The 13,977-nt window shown below is 31.9% G+C and overlaps 1 protein-coding gene across 2 annotated transcripts in view; it reads left to right on the forward strand.

The window, feature by feature from the left end:
* Positions 1-13,977, forward strand: part of ERBB4 (erb-b2 receptor tyrosine kinase 4) — a gene marked incomplete at both ends in the record, with an annotated part of 1,148,799 nt that overhangs the window by 77,864 nt on the left and 1,056,958 nt on the right. The window lies entirely within an intron of this gene.

Consider the following 13,977-nt stretch of genomic DNA (forward strand, 5'->3'; position numbering starts at 1 on the left):
AGGTAGTGTAGGGTTAAGAGCGTGAGATAAATTTACCATGCTGAGTTTGAGATGCCTGGAGATATCCATGTGGATAAGCAGCTAGGCATGTGAGTCTATAATTTAGGGAAAGATCAGAGCCCAAGATAAATTTTAGAAATCATCATGACATGGGTGATAATTAAAACCAAGAGAATGCATCAAATCACCAAATGAGAGAATGGAAGGAAGTATAATGGGTGATTGAAACAACCCAACCAGGAAAACACAACTTGGTATTACAGAATAACCCCTTGAAAGTGATCAGATTGTCAGGTGGGAGAAGAATGAAAAAATAGCATCGTGTAAAAAATGTCCCTTACTTTTTCATGAATAGAAAAAGATACAGCAATGTCAGATACAGCAGCAAGTTCCATTAAGTTATGATTAAACATCCCAATGAGGGAGGATCAAGAATTTTTCATAACTTGCATCAAATTTGCCTTGCTAAGTTAATATTATTTCTTAGTGTCTTAATATTGACACTTTGCATTTTGTTTTAGAATGTATACCACATATTATTCTCTCTAAAATTTGTTCTGAGATAATGGTCATTTTTTTCCTGATGCGTTATATCACAAAAAAAAAAGAAGAAGAAAAAGAAAAACTCAGAATTGTAGAATCAAAACAGATCTTAACAAAAATTGAGTCCAGCTGCTTCACTTGTTGACACAGAGACAGACCTAGAAAGTAAAAATGACTAAGTTTTCACAGATAGTTAATGTGCTCTTCCAAAATACTTATTACATTGCTCCTGTTTGATGATTTGGTCCAGCAGCCGGTGCTGAAAGAAATATACAGTTAATAGATTGTGATTACATCTACCAGAAGTTAAAAGTTTTGATTAAAGAACGGTTCTCATAATAGACTCATGGGAATCATTAAGCTATGTAGAAACAGATAAACTATTATTATTGTGGAAATAATTTCCACCTTTCTACAGGGGCTCACAAATCAAAAGTTTTCATATTCTTATACAGATTCTAACCATGTGGGTAGTGTATGCATAAAAATGTTTCTATGAAATGTATCAGTATGGGGAGCTACCTCTTGGATAATAGCTAGCTTTTCAAATTGGCATTTTCATGCTAAGCAGCCAATGAGTCTTTCAATCTGACAGCATGTTTTAGGTTGTATGAAAGAGAAATCATCTTAAATTAGTCTATCTTCTCAGGGGAAAAGAAGAGAAATTGTCAACTCTCTAGTGCCTCACCATAATAAGTTATAAAAGTTAAGAAATAACATTGTATCTGTTGATGTATAGAAGCTTTGCAATTCATGCACCCAGTGATTTTGGAAGGAAGGCAGAAAATATTTTCTCTAATATTCTGTGTCAGAGATGTCTGAAATATTGATAAAATTAGGTTTACATATCCTAAACATGAATAAAGTCCATTAGTCCTCATTCTCATTCCTTAATCTCTTTCTGCAGTGTTTAAATACATTTATCTAATAGCTAGATAGAAACAGTTTTTAATTTTAAAATAACAAAAACAACAACAAAAAGCCCCGATACAATAATCATATGGAAATGTTGAAACCGTACCAAGTTTGTTATACAAAGAGAAAGCAAATTACTTATCACAAATCTCACAAAAACAAAAGAAATTAGGCTAATATCAATTGGTGGATGTCAATGAACTAAATATCTTTACATAAAAGCCTTATTAAAAAAAAACTAACCTAACAATTAGAACATTAATCATATGCTCTCTGCTTTTGGAAATTGTCTTGCATGCTCTATCAATAAGTACAATTGGTAGATATAGCCATGTGTGCATTTAAAAATATCAACTATTGGAGGCAGAAGGAGTTTGTATAACTTTTATCTTCTATTGAGATTCTTTGCACATCTCTTATTGTCCCACAGACCTTAAATGGAAAATTAGTAGGGGTCTTTCTTTTCAAAGTAGATTTTCCTGGTTAAAATCTATATGAGGGTGGGGTGAGGGAAAAGACGTTGGAACTAGCAGCCATAGAGTTACAGCTGTTATTTTACAGTTACATAATCCTCACATAGTCATGTAGGTAGGTATATATCATCCTTGTTTTCTAGCTAAAAACTCTTAGCTCTGATGAGTTAAGTGATTAGCTCCAAGTTACCCAGCTAGAAAATGTCAGAGCTGGAATTTAAACAGTCTTATCTAATTCAAGTGTACTGTAGTGGAGAACTAAATTTTTCTATTAAACATTATGTAGTTTTGAGAACTAAATTAGTATAGCTAGTTTTTACATTTTCTTGAATACAGAAAGTTGTGATTTGTCCTGATATACTTATGTTTTAAAAACAATTTTAATTTTTTAAGCTCTATTTTAATATATGTAACATGTTGACATGTCTTTTAGAAAGGAATTGCTCAAATGTTTGTAAATTTAGAGTAAATTTATGAGATGCATGTAAAATATTGATTCTAAACTTTATTCATACATATTGGTATATATCCACATGTTAAAATTTATATGTAAACATGTAAGTCTTTTGAATGTGTTAAAATGATAAGATTCTAACTGGTCTCTTCAATTAAGTATGATTTTTCCCAGTAACATTCTCCCATGCATTCCTATTATTCTGAGTTAAATTTTATTAACTTATATATTGAGGAAAGGTAAATTTATTCTCAATTTCTTGGTCATATTCACACTTACACATTTGGATGTATATAGTGGTTTCTAAAACATTTGCAATTTTGATACCAAAAATTACAGGCACAAATATGTTTTCTCCTTTCCTCTACAAATATATCACAAAGTTGATCCATTTTATTTTTACCTGTTTTAAACTTTTGAGTTTAAAAGACATACTTTAATTTTTAAAGACTCTGACATTGTCACAAGTCTTAAGTCTCTCTGGAGGTTGGAAAGTGTAAGTGTGAATAAAATATGCAAGGTCATTAACTCGCATGATTTAAAGAACCTTGGTAAGTTATTCCCTCCCATCATCCTCCCCCTTCATTCCACACATAACTTTCTCCCCTACTCATGACATCTTTCCCCACCCCTATCCATTTATTTTCTACAACAAAAAGAATGGTAGTTAACTGCCCTTGATAAATATCTGAAAAAGAGCTGGACACTCACAATCCATGCAGTGTACGAAAGAGGTGCCTCAGACAATCGTTCTCTTGTTCTGTTCTATTGTGTTTCACGCTTTCTCTTGTGATGCAACCTTCATTTCAACCCATTCTCCCCTCACATGTAAATCCAACAGTCTTTGTAGATATGAATAGCTGTGCCCTGTAGCAACTAGACAGAAATGAAAGGAATGTATGCTTAAGTCTGAAGTATAGTATTTTATTGCATGGTTGAAGTTCAGCTGTACTTAAATGTTGGAAAATATTGGGATACTACTTCAGATGCTGGAGTTAATAATTTTGGGTGAAGTTGGTGACATTTCTTAAACATGTGTTCCCCACTTTTGCTTAAACTTCTTTTTATAGAATAGTTGGGCTTTTAAAAATAAAACTATTGGAGATAAACTGGGTGGGTGTTAATCTTAATACTAAATTAAAATTTATTAACTAATGAACTAATGAAAAAAAAAAGGCTGCTCTGTTTTAATCCCCAGTATACTGATCACTATGTAATTTGTTTTGTACTTTATCCAATAATGTGACAATGGGTGGTATTAGCTGAAGATAAGGAGGCCTCTATATAGGACTAGGTCATGTTTATATCAAGTCAGTCAATTCCATTGAGAGATATTTTAAATCACTTAGTTCTATTTGATACCAAAGAGTTTAAGCAAGTAGTTGATGATTTTTTACAATATTATGAGACAGAGTTAGAACTCCTTTTTTATACTTTTCTTTTGTAAACACAGCTCAAATATCAGCTTTTCTTTGGAATGTTCTTCAACCTTACCACAAAAAATTAGTGGTCCATTCATATACAAAATGTGTGTCATAGTCCTCAAAAATTATATTGATATGTTTTAGTCATGGTCTTCTCAGCAGCTGGACTGTAAAATAAAAAGGCTGGATTCATCTCTTATTCACTTTTATTTAAAATATTCCTTATTCTCGACTTTCTATTGCATATTGGAGTGCCTAGGATATAGTAATCACCCCAATTAGTATTCGTTGATTAATTCACAAGCTTAATGTACTGAGACACTATAGTTTTATTAAAACAATGAAACTGCCTTTTGCTTAGCATAATATAGACTTATAGGGAGACTGCTGTGCATTTACATTTCTTACTCAAATTTTAAATATGAATATAAGTGTAAAACTATGTACAATTAAATATTCAATTCCATCTAGCTCTCTGCTAATCTATAGGGTTATAGGCCTCAGTCTAGCAACATTTCCTTAGCATTCAGAAGTGTTTTATAATGTCTTTTGAGTATTTATCTAGTATTATATGGGAAGGATCGTTGTTTACCTCTATTGGTCAGGCTTATATAATGGGGACCAGGCAGCAACACCAACTAATGAACTAATGAAAAGAAACAAAATGAGCTGCTCTATTTTAATCCCTCATATTTACTGATCACTATGTAATTTGTTTTGTACTGCATCAAAAAAGTGTAATGATGGGGTATTAGATGAAGGAAAGGAGGCCCTTACCTAGGAGCAGGACATGTTTATATCAATTCAGTCAATTCCATTGGAAGATATTTTAAATCACTTAATTCTATTTAATATCAGTTATTCTAACATGCAGTGAATGGGTTTATTATGAAATACATTGTATTACATGAATGGTGTGCAGCCAGTATATAACATTATATATAACAACATTTTTTTCTTTTTAAAATGTGTCACTTAAAGAATTCCTGGAGAGAACTATAACAGGAATATAATGTATTATTTTTTAAGTGTAAAAGTATGTTATATATAGTACTAACTGGGAAGCACTTTCTGAGCTATTGCTTTATGTTTCTGCTGAATGATCATATAATGAAGAATTCATGATTTAGAACGAAAGTAAGAAGGATCCATACTTTTTAAAATGAAAGAATGGAACTGTGAGATAGATCTCTATCTAAAAAATTGGAATTGGTCATTTTAATTAAATAGATACAGTTTTCTGTAGAAGTGATAATCATTATGGAAATAGATTATAATTAAGTAAAAATCACTATATAGATAAAGTTAATGTAACTAAGACCGTGATTAGCTTTATTCTTAAAGGAAATAATATCAATTATTTACATTCTTTATTTATCCACTTTCTCATTACCTAAATTTTCACTTTTTCTCATTCATTAAGAGTCCTTTTATGTAACAGGTAGGGGAAAATAGGAAGAAAAAACCAAATGGATGGTTCTAATTTGGTGAAGAAAGTGGTCAGTTAAATCTCCATCTATACAAGGCAAATATTCATATATTATTTGTCCCAAGATTTTTAATCTTATCTTGCTTCTTTTTCCTTTCTCCCTGAATTAGCATTGGAATTGAGTCACTACCAACTAAGTTTTTTTAGGCAGTAAGTCAGATGCTTCAGGAGACATATTTGGTGTATACTAATATGCCTCCACTGTTTAAAGACTGTTGTTATTGCTGCTGTAAGAAATTACCACAAACTCAGTGTCTTAAAACCACAGATTTTATTATCTTAAAGTTCTGGAAGTCAGAAGTCCAAGTGGGTTTCACTAGGCTAAAATTAAGGTGTCAACAGCATTGCTTTTCTTCTTAAGCTCTAGGAAAGTATCCATTTGGTCTTTTCCAGCTTCTTCTGGTTGTCTACATTCCTTGGTTTATGGTGCTCAGCCAGCCGTCTCATCACTCCAATCTCTGTTTCCTTTCTCATATCTCCCTCTCTAACTCTGAACTTCCTGTCTTTCACTTTCCCTTGTAAGTACTCTTTTGATCACATTGGGCCCACCCAGATAATCCAGTGCACTGTGACATCTCATGCACCCTAATTTTATCATATCTGCAAAATCCCTTTTGCCATGTAAATTTAACATATTCACAAATCCCAGGTATTAGGACCTGGACATCTCTGGGAGTCATTATTCTGCTTACCACAAGGACTTTATTTGATATAGCCAGATTCAACACTGTTACCATTTAGATCATTACTACCATTGTTCCTGACTTCTGTCGGGTTTGAAATAAAACCCTAGTTTAGCAGTTCCCGAGCTAATGTCATAATCACCTCTGAAGTGTGTCCCAAGTAATTTGTAACCAGGAATAGTTAAGTGCCAATTTGTTTTTAATGGTTTACTTCTTTTTAAATAAATTAAAGTATAGGCAAGGTTATTCCCATAACTATTCTCATTCTGCTAATGATTTCTTGAATGGGAAAGAAAGAGGTGGGTGTTAAAATACACTTACAAAAACCCCCATATATTCCAAATCTACAGTGTGTCTATTATGGATGTATTATAAATTAATACCTATAATTAGGAATGATTATAATTACAAAATTTGTGACAGTGGGATATCTAGTCCACATACCTGTTTGAAAATATTTTATAGCCGTGAATAAATTAAATATTTTATACCTGTGAATGTGATTTTTCATGTTGGTCATGGATCAGTAGACAGAATTTGATACCTTTTGCTCCTGAGGGCCAAAAATTAATGCACTGTGAATAGTGCAAAAGTTAATGGACTGTGAATATAGTCTATGAAACAGCTTAGGTAAATAATAATAATAATGCAAATAATGCAAATTTTGATAATTAAAATAAAAGCAATAATAAAAACCAATAGTGTGAAATATATTAAAACCAGTTTAGAAAATAGATGGTAGCAAGTGTAACTTGAAGTGATATTTATCACTATCATCTAATTGGGGAACACTATATATAATTAAGTATAGCCTTAATTCTTCGAACAAAAAGGCACATTTGACTTAATTATATTTTTCTTTCAATAAATTTTATTTATTATAGAAGTTGTGGTATTTTTCATCATAAATTATCAAAAGCAGCTTGTGTCTGATGTATTTTGTACCTCTTCCCATCATCAGAATTTTAGAAATCTGCTGATATTTATCATTGGCAATAAAATAATTCTGCTAATGACACCTTAGATGATTAATGCACATCTGACTTCATAAAAAACTGGAAGTACATTTCTAAGGTACAATAAATTGGTGAGTAAATCTCTTTCAAAATAATACATAGTGGTTATGCTCTGTGCTATTCAGTAGTAAAGAAGAAATAAACACTGGGAAAAGAAATCTGAACATTTTAATGATTTAGAGAAAAATGAGAGAAAGAAAAAAGTGCACACACAAATTCAGCACTTAGACTGAATAGAAATATGAAGAGATAAATGACCTCATATGTATTCAGTGAGAAGAAAAGTTTGAGGCAATGAGGCTAAACATGAAAGAGGAGAAGTGAATGTAACCTCAGTGGCCACATGCTACAAACTCAAATAGAAAGAGAATCTGGGAGTGTAAGAGTATGAAGCTATAAACCTTGAGCAAAGAGCTTAACAGCAATTAAAATAAAGACAAAATTCTGGGGTGGATAAACAAAGTAGCACATATTACAAAGTAAAATATGTTGGTATCATGTAAGAGGTTATTTAGTAACTGCTTTCAAATAATTGAATCATAGACACAGATTTCTGAGGTTTTAAGCTCATTATTTTGGCTCCCTGGCTTCTCCTAGGATGCAGTATAGAATCTCCATGCCTGGTGTTTATGTACAAACAGAAGCTGCTTTTTCTTTCTTTCATTATTTCTTTTTTAAGTGAAAGTTAATACCTTTCATATGTTACAGAGAAGGGGCAGAAAAAGCCACACTCCCACTATGGTACAATGCACTGAGGATCAACTGAGGGAGGATTATACACATGGCTGGATACAGTTTATTCATTTGTTCTTTTGCTTTGTAGATAACAAATGGTGGTATTCTGTAACATCTTGTGTGATTAGCAAATGTGAAGTCAAAATGAATCTTTTAACAGTTGTTTAGAAATAGTTTGATTTTCTGAATTATATTGGCATTTATTTGGAATTCATTCTAATACTAAATTTACATGCATATCTCTTCCAGTCTTCTCCCTTAGAAATGAACTCTGTTGAGTACACAAAACCCCAGGAACAAAAATTTAGAATTGAATGATTAAAAGCATTACATTTTTTTTTTTTTGCATGCAAGTATCCCTTGAAAGTGTGCCTGCAAACTGGAACATCATGATATTATCTTAGAGATCATGGTAAAGGGGCCATATTTTAACTGAACCTTCTTATGATGCAATGTTTTGAATAATTCCGTTACCAACATCTCTGAAGCCACTAGATTTCAGTCTGAAACAAGATAGCTTAACATCAGATTCTATGTGATATTAAATTATACTTCATGACAAATGATGGTGTGATTCCATTCAATTCAATAACCATTTCTGAAGCACTTAATTTTTTCTGTGAAAAATCTCAGATAAGCATATGAAAATAATTAAGACACTGTGTAAGGTTTTTGGCATTTAAAAAGCCAAGTGAAAGAAAGAAATGTTTGCAACTAGCAAAAACATTGTACAATGCATACACACATGTTGAATATATATATACATCTTTCATGAGGAGTTAGATATTTAATGTACTATGTAAGTGATAGAAAGTTAGCTTTTACTTGTATTGGCCCATTGCTAGAATATTTATTAAAACATTCATAGAGTTTCTTACTACTTTTATAACTCTTAAACTTCTATCATAGTGCTTATTATATTTATTCTTTCTTTAAAAATTGGATTAAATGCATACAAATGAAAGGCAAGATGCTCAGAATGGACACTAACTTACTTTTAAGGAAACGCGAAGATGATGTTTATGGAAAACATTTTCCATGGTACAAAGAATAGCCAGTGATAAAAGACAGGACCATATTGAAAATGTTTCTGGGGAAATTTAATTATTAGTCTTAATTACTTTAATAAGTCACAGTTTTTCAAAAGGAGAAAGAATAGGTCTTTGGAGGACAAATTAGAGGAATTAGCTAGAGACTTTAGGTGGAATGTATTATTTCACTATTTTGAAAAATTTGATACCAATTAGTTCTCTTTCTTTTGAATTTTTTTCCTGATAAAATAATTGACCAAGCCATACTGTCTCTTTTCAAATATGTTAGATAGAGATATATGGTTAGACTTACTGTTTATCACTTCCATCCAATATTTGCACTTCAGGTTTACCTAATTTTAAATCATAATTACTCCAGTGGTAAAATGACCAGATTTTAGACAAACTAGTAAGAACATGGAACCTAAATCTGCTGAACTTTTCTTTTTCTATAAAATGAAGGATAGGTTTTCAACTACCCTGTCTGCTTTAGGACATCCTCTTTTCTTTGGAGAAGTTAGAGATGGTGTTGTTATTATATATCTGTTAAATATGGCTCACATGAATCCTCTTTGATTTCCCTTTGGATTTTATTTAAGTCACAAACTCATTATCATATTCTGTATTCTGTTGTATTCTGTACAACAAATGTACATCAAGGGTTAGCAAATCATGATGTTACCATTCTCTCTTTCCTAAAGAAAATTACATGGAACAGAAGGCAGGATTTTTTTGTCCTCCATACAAAGGAGGTTCATGTTGAACAATTTATATAGGATTGCATCTTACTTATGAAATATCTACTAGTAGGGAAATGTTTAAATAAGTTTGGTACGTCACCTCAATGTAATTAATATTTTTTAGCCTTTAATGTAGAATTTATGAAAACCACACATAAACATAGAAAATCTATATGATATGTACTGCAAAAAAGAAAACAAATAGTGTCTATGTTGTGGAAAAATCATGTATGAATATGGATTAAAAACTGAAGGACAGAATATCTAATGTTGAAATTATAGGTGATTTTTATAAAATACTTTTTTTTTTTTTATGAATAGGCTTGGGAACCTATAAACCTCTGCCTTTGGTATGATGTAATAATAAGTATCTTTCTTTTGCCAGAACAGTTAACATAGGATGAAGAATACAGAGGCAAGTGATGAGTTTCTGGGAACTCCTGTGTAAGCAAGAAGACGTTTAATTTATTTCATGTCTTCAGGCTTTCTTTCAACCATGTCCTAACTAATTTTCCTAAAAACTGCTTAACATATTTTTCTAGTCGATACTATTTAGGAAATACTTTATTTTAAGAGCTTGAGACTATAGAAACATAATTTACTAATGATGCATTTTTATGTATATGTGTTTATTCATAATTATTTATTCATTCAACAAACACAAAGTACTCATTATATTACATACTGTGCTTGCTAATTGTTGAAGGTGTTAAAAAAACAAACAAAAAAACAAACACAAGTCATAATCCTTTTTCTTCCAGGAGCTTACAGTTGAAAGGAAATGATCAATAATATTTGTTCACCAGGCATTTTGCCAGTTGCTTTTTATATAACATCTTACAACAACCCAATGATAATGGTACTTTTCTTCTGTATTTATAGGTGTGAAAACAGCTGAAAATGATTAGTAACTTACCAAAGCTTATAAAAGCAAGTAATAGAGTTAGGAGTAGAATCTAAGCCTGGTTCCAAAACACATTTTTAATTCCCATTACACAATGCTACATCACATCTGTCCTTATAGACATAAAAATACATTAAGTTTACCTGGTGGATATTATCTGAATTGTAAGTGCTATTCTAGAAGAAAATAAACAGTCACTTTAGGATTGGTGTAATAGACATAAAACTCTGAAGAGGCTCAAACTGATACTCATGAAATAATGTGGAAGATAGTCTAAGTTTATGCCTAGAATATTCCCTAAGCAAAAGTTGCAAATGGGTTGGTTCACTAATGAACCAGGGAGTAATGGTGATGAAATATCAGGGTGGCTTCCTGATGGAGCTGATATTTTAGATCACTTTTAAAGGATAAATAAAATAATCAGATAAAGACAAGGAGGAGGTATTCTAAATAGAGGGAACCACAGAAAAAAACTGTATGAAGGCAAGAAATAGAATGGTGTGGGCAAAAGTTAACACACAATATGGTGTTTTTAAAACAGAGAGCAAGGCAGAAATTGGCTAGAGAATCAGGCCTAAGAGGTAGACACTAATCAGATTATGGGGGGCCTTGTGTGATCTATAAAGGCATTTGAACGTTATTCTATAGTGTGGATAGTAGGGAAAACTTGAGACTCTTTAGCAGCAGGGATCATGGTAGGCCAGAAAAATGAGTGTCTCCTAAAAATCTACTTTTGACCAACTTTCCTGGTTTTCTTAAATTTTCTATATACCAGGACTTAAAGTATATGAAGAGCACAGATTAAAAGGTTTATTACCCTCAGAGAGTCTTCTATTTATATCACAAAGGAAGGCAGAATACTAGTTATCACAGATCTTAGAACTTAAAGATTATTACATAAACCACTGTGTAAGTTTACTGCCAAGTTCAGCTAAGACCATTACGTGTGATCTGTGTTCCTCAAATTTGAAAGCTGGTGAGAGTTTTGGAAGTGCTTGTGTCTCAGCAAGCTTGGTTAAATTCCAGCAGACAGCTGTTCTTAGTAATCTTCTATTTTCCAAATTTGTTTAGGAGTATTCTTGATGAGTGAATGAGAATAAAGACCACCAAGGATGGGCACCATGCAAGGCTTCTTTTACCTTTCTTCTCTTCTTTGCTCATTTTCTCTAGATCTCCTTACTGTTGACAGTTATCTTACCCTGAGATCGTATAATTTGCTTCACAAGCCACCCTTGGTTTTTATGTTGGCCTGGGGTCTTTAGCCTTTACTCTAGTGCTTATATTCATAACTTTTCATTTGCCTGATCTTTAACGCGTCTTGTCGCTGGTGTGTTCTGCCTACATCTCTTCGTCTGCTACCATTAATGATGAGGCATTCAGATTTTCCATTTCAAGTCTTAGTGTGTTAAAGTATTTCTTGTTTGAGAAAGGCTTGGCCATTCCAAATATGTTTGTGGCATTGCTATTTTAAGGTTGACAGACAAATATGGTGTGAGTCTTAATGTGTTAATGTTAACTTTTGTTCTTATTTGAAATCAATACAGATAGAATTCACTTATACATCTTCTCCCTATGTGTCAAAAAAGGCAAAGAAATGTCTGTAAAACTGTGGTATTTAAAACTTGAATGTCATGTAGAGAAACTGAGGCCCAGAGAGAAGAATGGAAGTCTCTGAGAGATGGATACAACAAGGTCATATGGCTACTTAGTAGTTATTTCTTTTATTCATTCTTTTTTCTCTTAAGAGCATTTTAGTGCATTTCTCCTGGAGAAATCCATCTTATCCATGTAAGCAAGATGAGTCTTTTAATTACTATATTTTCTTATCATATTTGAGGGATGTCAGCTATGGCTCTTTGGAGATACTGTGGCTTTCTAAATTTTCTGTCTTTTATTTGTATAATGATGTTATATTTATTACTTTCAATATATGATTTATAACTGATATAAACTTTTAAATTTCTAAATGTATTGACTCAGTTTGTTTTTAAGATCTTAGTGATTGCTTTTTCTGAGGTTTTTTATTTATCATGGCCTGTTTATATTGCTGCCAGTGTTAACTAGAAACTGGTCTAAAAACAGTTTTTTAGAGATTACATGTTCTAATTTATTCATCAATTTCTGGTCTTCTCTACATTATACACAATGATTGACAAATTTTTATAGCACTTCTTCTCTTTGTTTTTATGATTATAATTATTCTGTTTTCTTGGGCCATGTATTGAATTTCTTATTCATCATGCAAGATTCTCAACAGAGAATCATTTCTAGATCCTAACATATCTGAAAGCTTTCTGGAACATACCAAGAGAGAATTATTTCTTTTATTTTCTTACCAGTATATATAAATATAAATATATAAGTGTTAAGGCAATGTATCTAGTACTAAAGTATAATTAATACTGGAACTTTGGGATCAGAGAGGCATGGGAGTAAGTCCTAGCTCTGGAGCTTGGGTCAAGTATAATTTTAATACTATGTTTCCTTATCTAAATAATATTAACATCTGTTTCAGGGTCCAATATGTGTAAATTAGGAAATATATGGAAATACTTTGTCTAGAGCCTGAATTTCAGTATGTGATCAATAAATGTTAGCTTTTAGCATTAGCTTTATGCATGTTTTTATTCCTGTAAGTATAAATTTCTTATGGTTATTTCCTTCATTTATTTATTACATTTTCCCTTAATAGAAGTATTAATAAGAATTTGTTAGTTTTCTAGTTTCAATGGGAGGGATTTTTTGATATCACTAATTTAGAATTCCAGGGAAAGGCAAGATTATGTGTTCAAAATAAGCAGATACTGATATGGCAGAATTTTCCTTCCCTACCTATGTGTTGCCCAGGATTAAAAAGGTGTTTGGAGATCAGAGATCTGTGGTGGAAATGGACCTAGGGAAGCTTTCACCTGGAGTTTAGGTGGCATGGTAGGAGATGGTAACTGAAAACAGGAGGGCACCAGGCAGAACATCAACATCATCTTATTCATAATTTCTTCTGGTCATAGCTTGGTTTCAAATCCTTACTTCTAAGGTCTTAGCCTTTTTTAAAAGTCCTGTGAGACTAAGAAACAACATTGTTATTTTCCTACAAGAAACATGAATAAGTAAATAGCAAGTTATTCCAGTTATTTGATAAATATGCTTCTAAGTAGAAAAAAGTTTGAATTAAGTTTTACATCAGAGAAATTCAGACTTTTTATCATTTTCTTTTCTTTGAATTTTTTTTTCTGCAAATGGATGAAAGATGGAAAAATTTTGAGCAGTAAAATTCTTAATATTTTACGTTTTTTATCTAATGGCAGATTACAATAGCTGCACATACTTTACATTTCTTTTCTCAGTTGTAATGAGAATGCTTTACATAATAGAAGCAGGTGAACCTTGGTGTTTGATTTCATATCATAAGGAGACTACAAAAAGAGTTATTGCTGGCAAATAAAAGGATGAGGCCTGCTTCTTAAAACTAGTCATGCTACTGGCACAAGACAAAAATTTAGGATTTCCTTTGAGAATTTGAAGTTTACTAAGGTGAGTATGTCTGTGTATATGTGTATGGATGAGGTCTCT

The sequence above is a fragment of the Mesoplodon mirus genome (assembly GCF_964341445.2).
Source record: "Mesoplodon mirus genome assembly, chromosome: 8".
NCBI classification, from domain to species: domain Eukaryota; kingdom Metazoa; phylum Chordata; class Mammalia; order Artiodactyla; family Ziphiidae; genus Mesoplodon; species Mesoplodon mirus.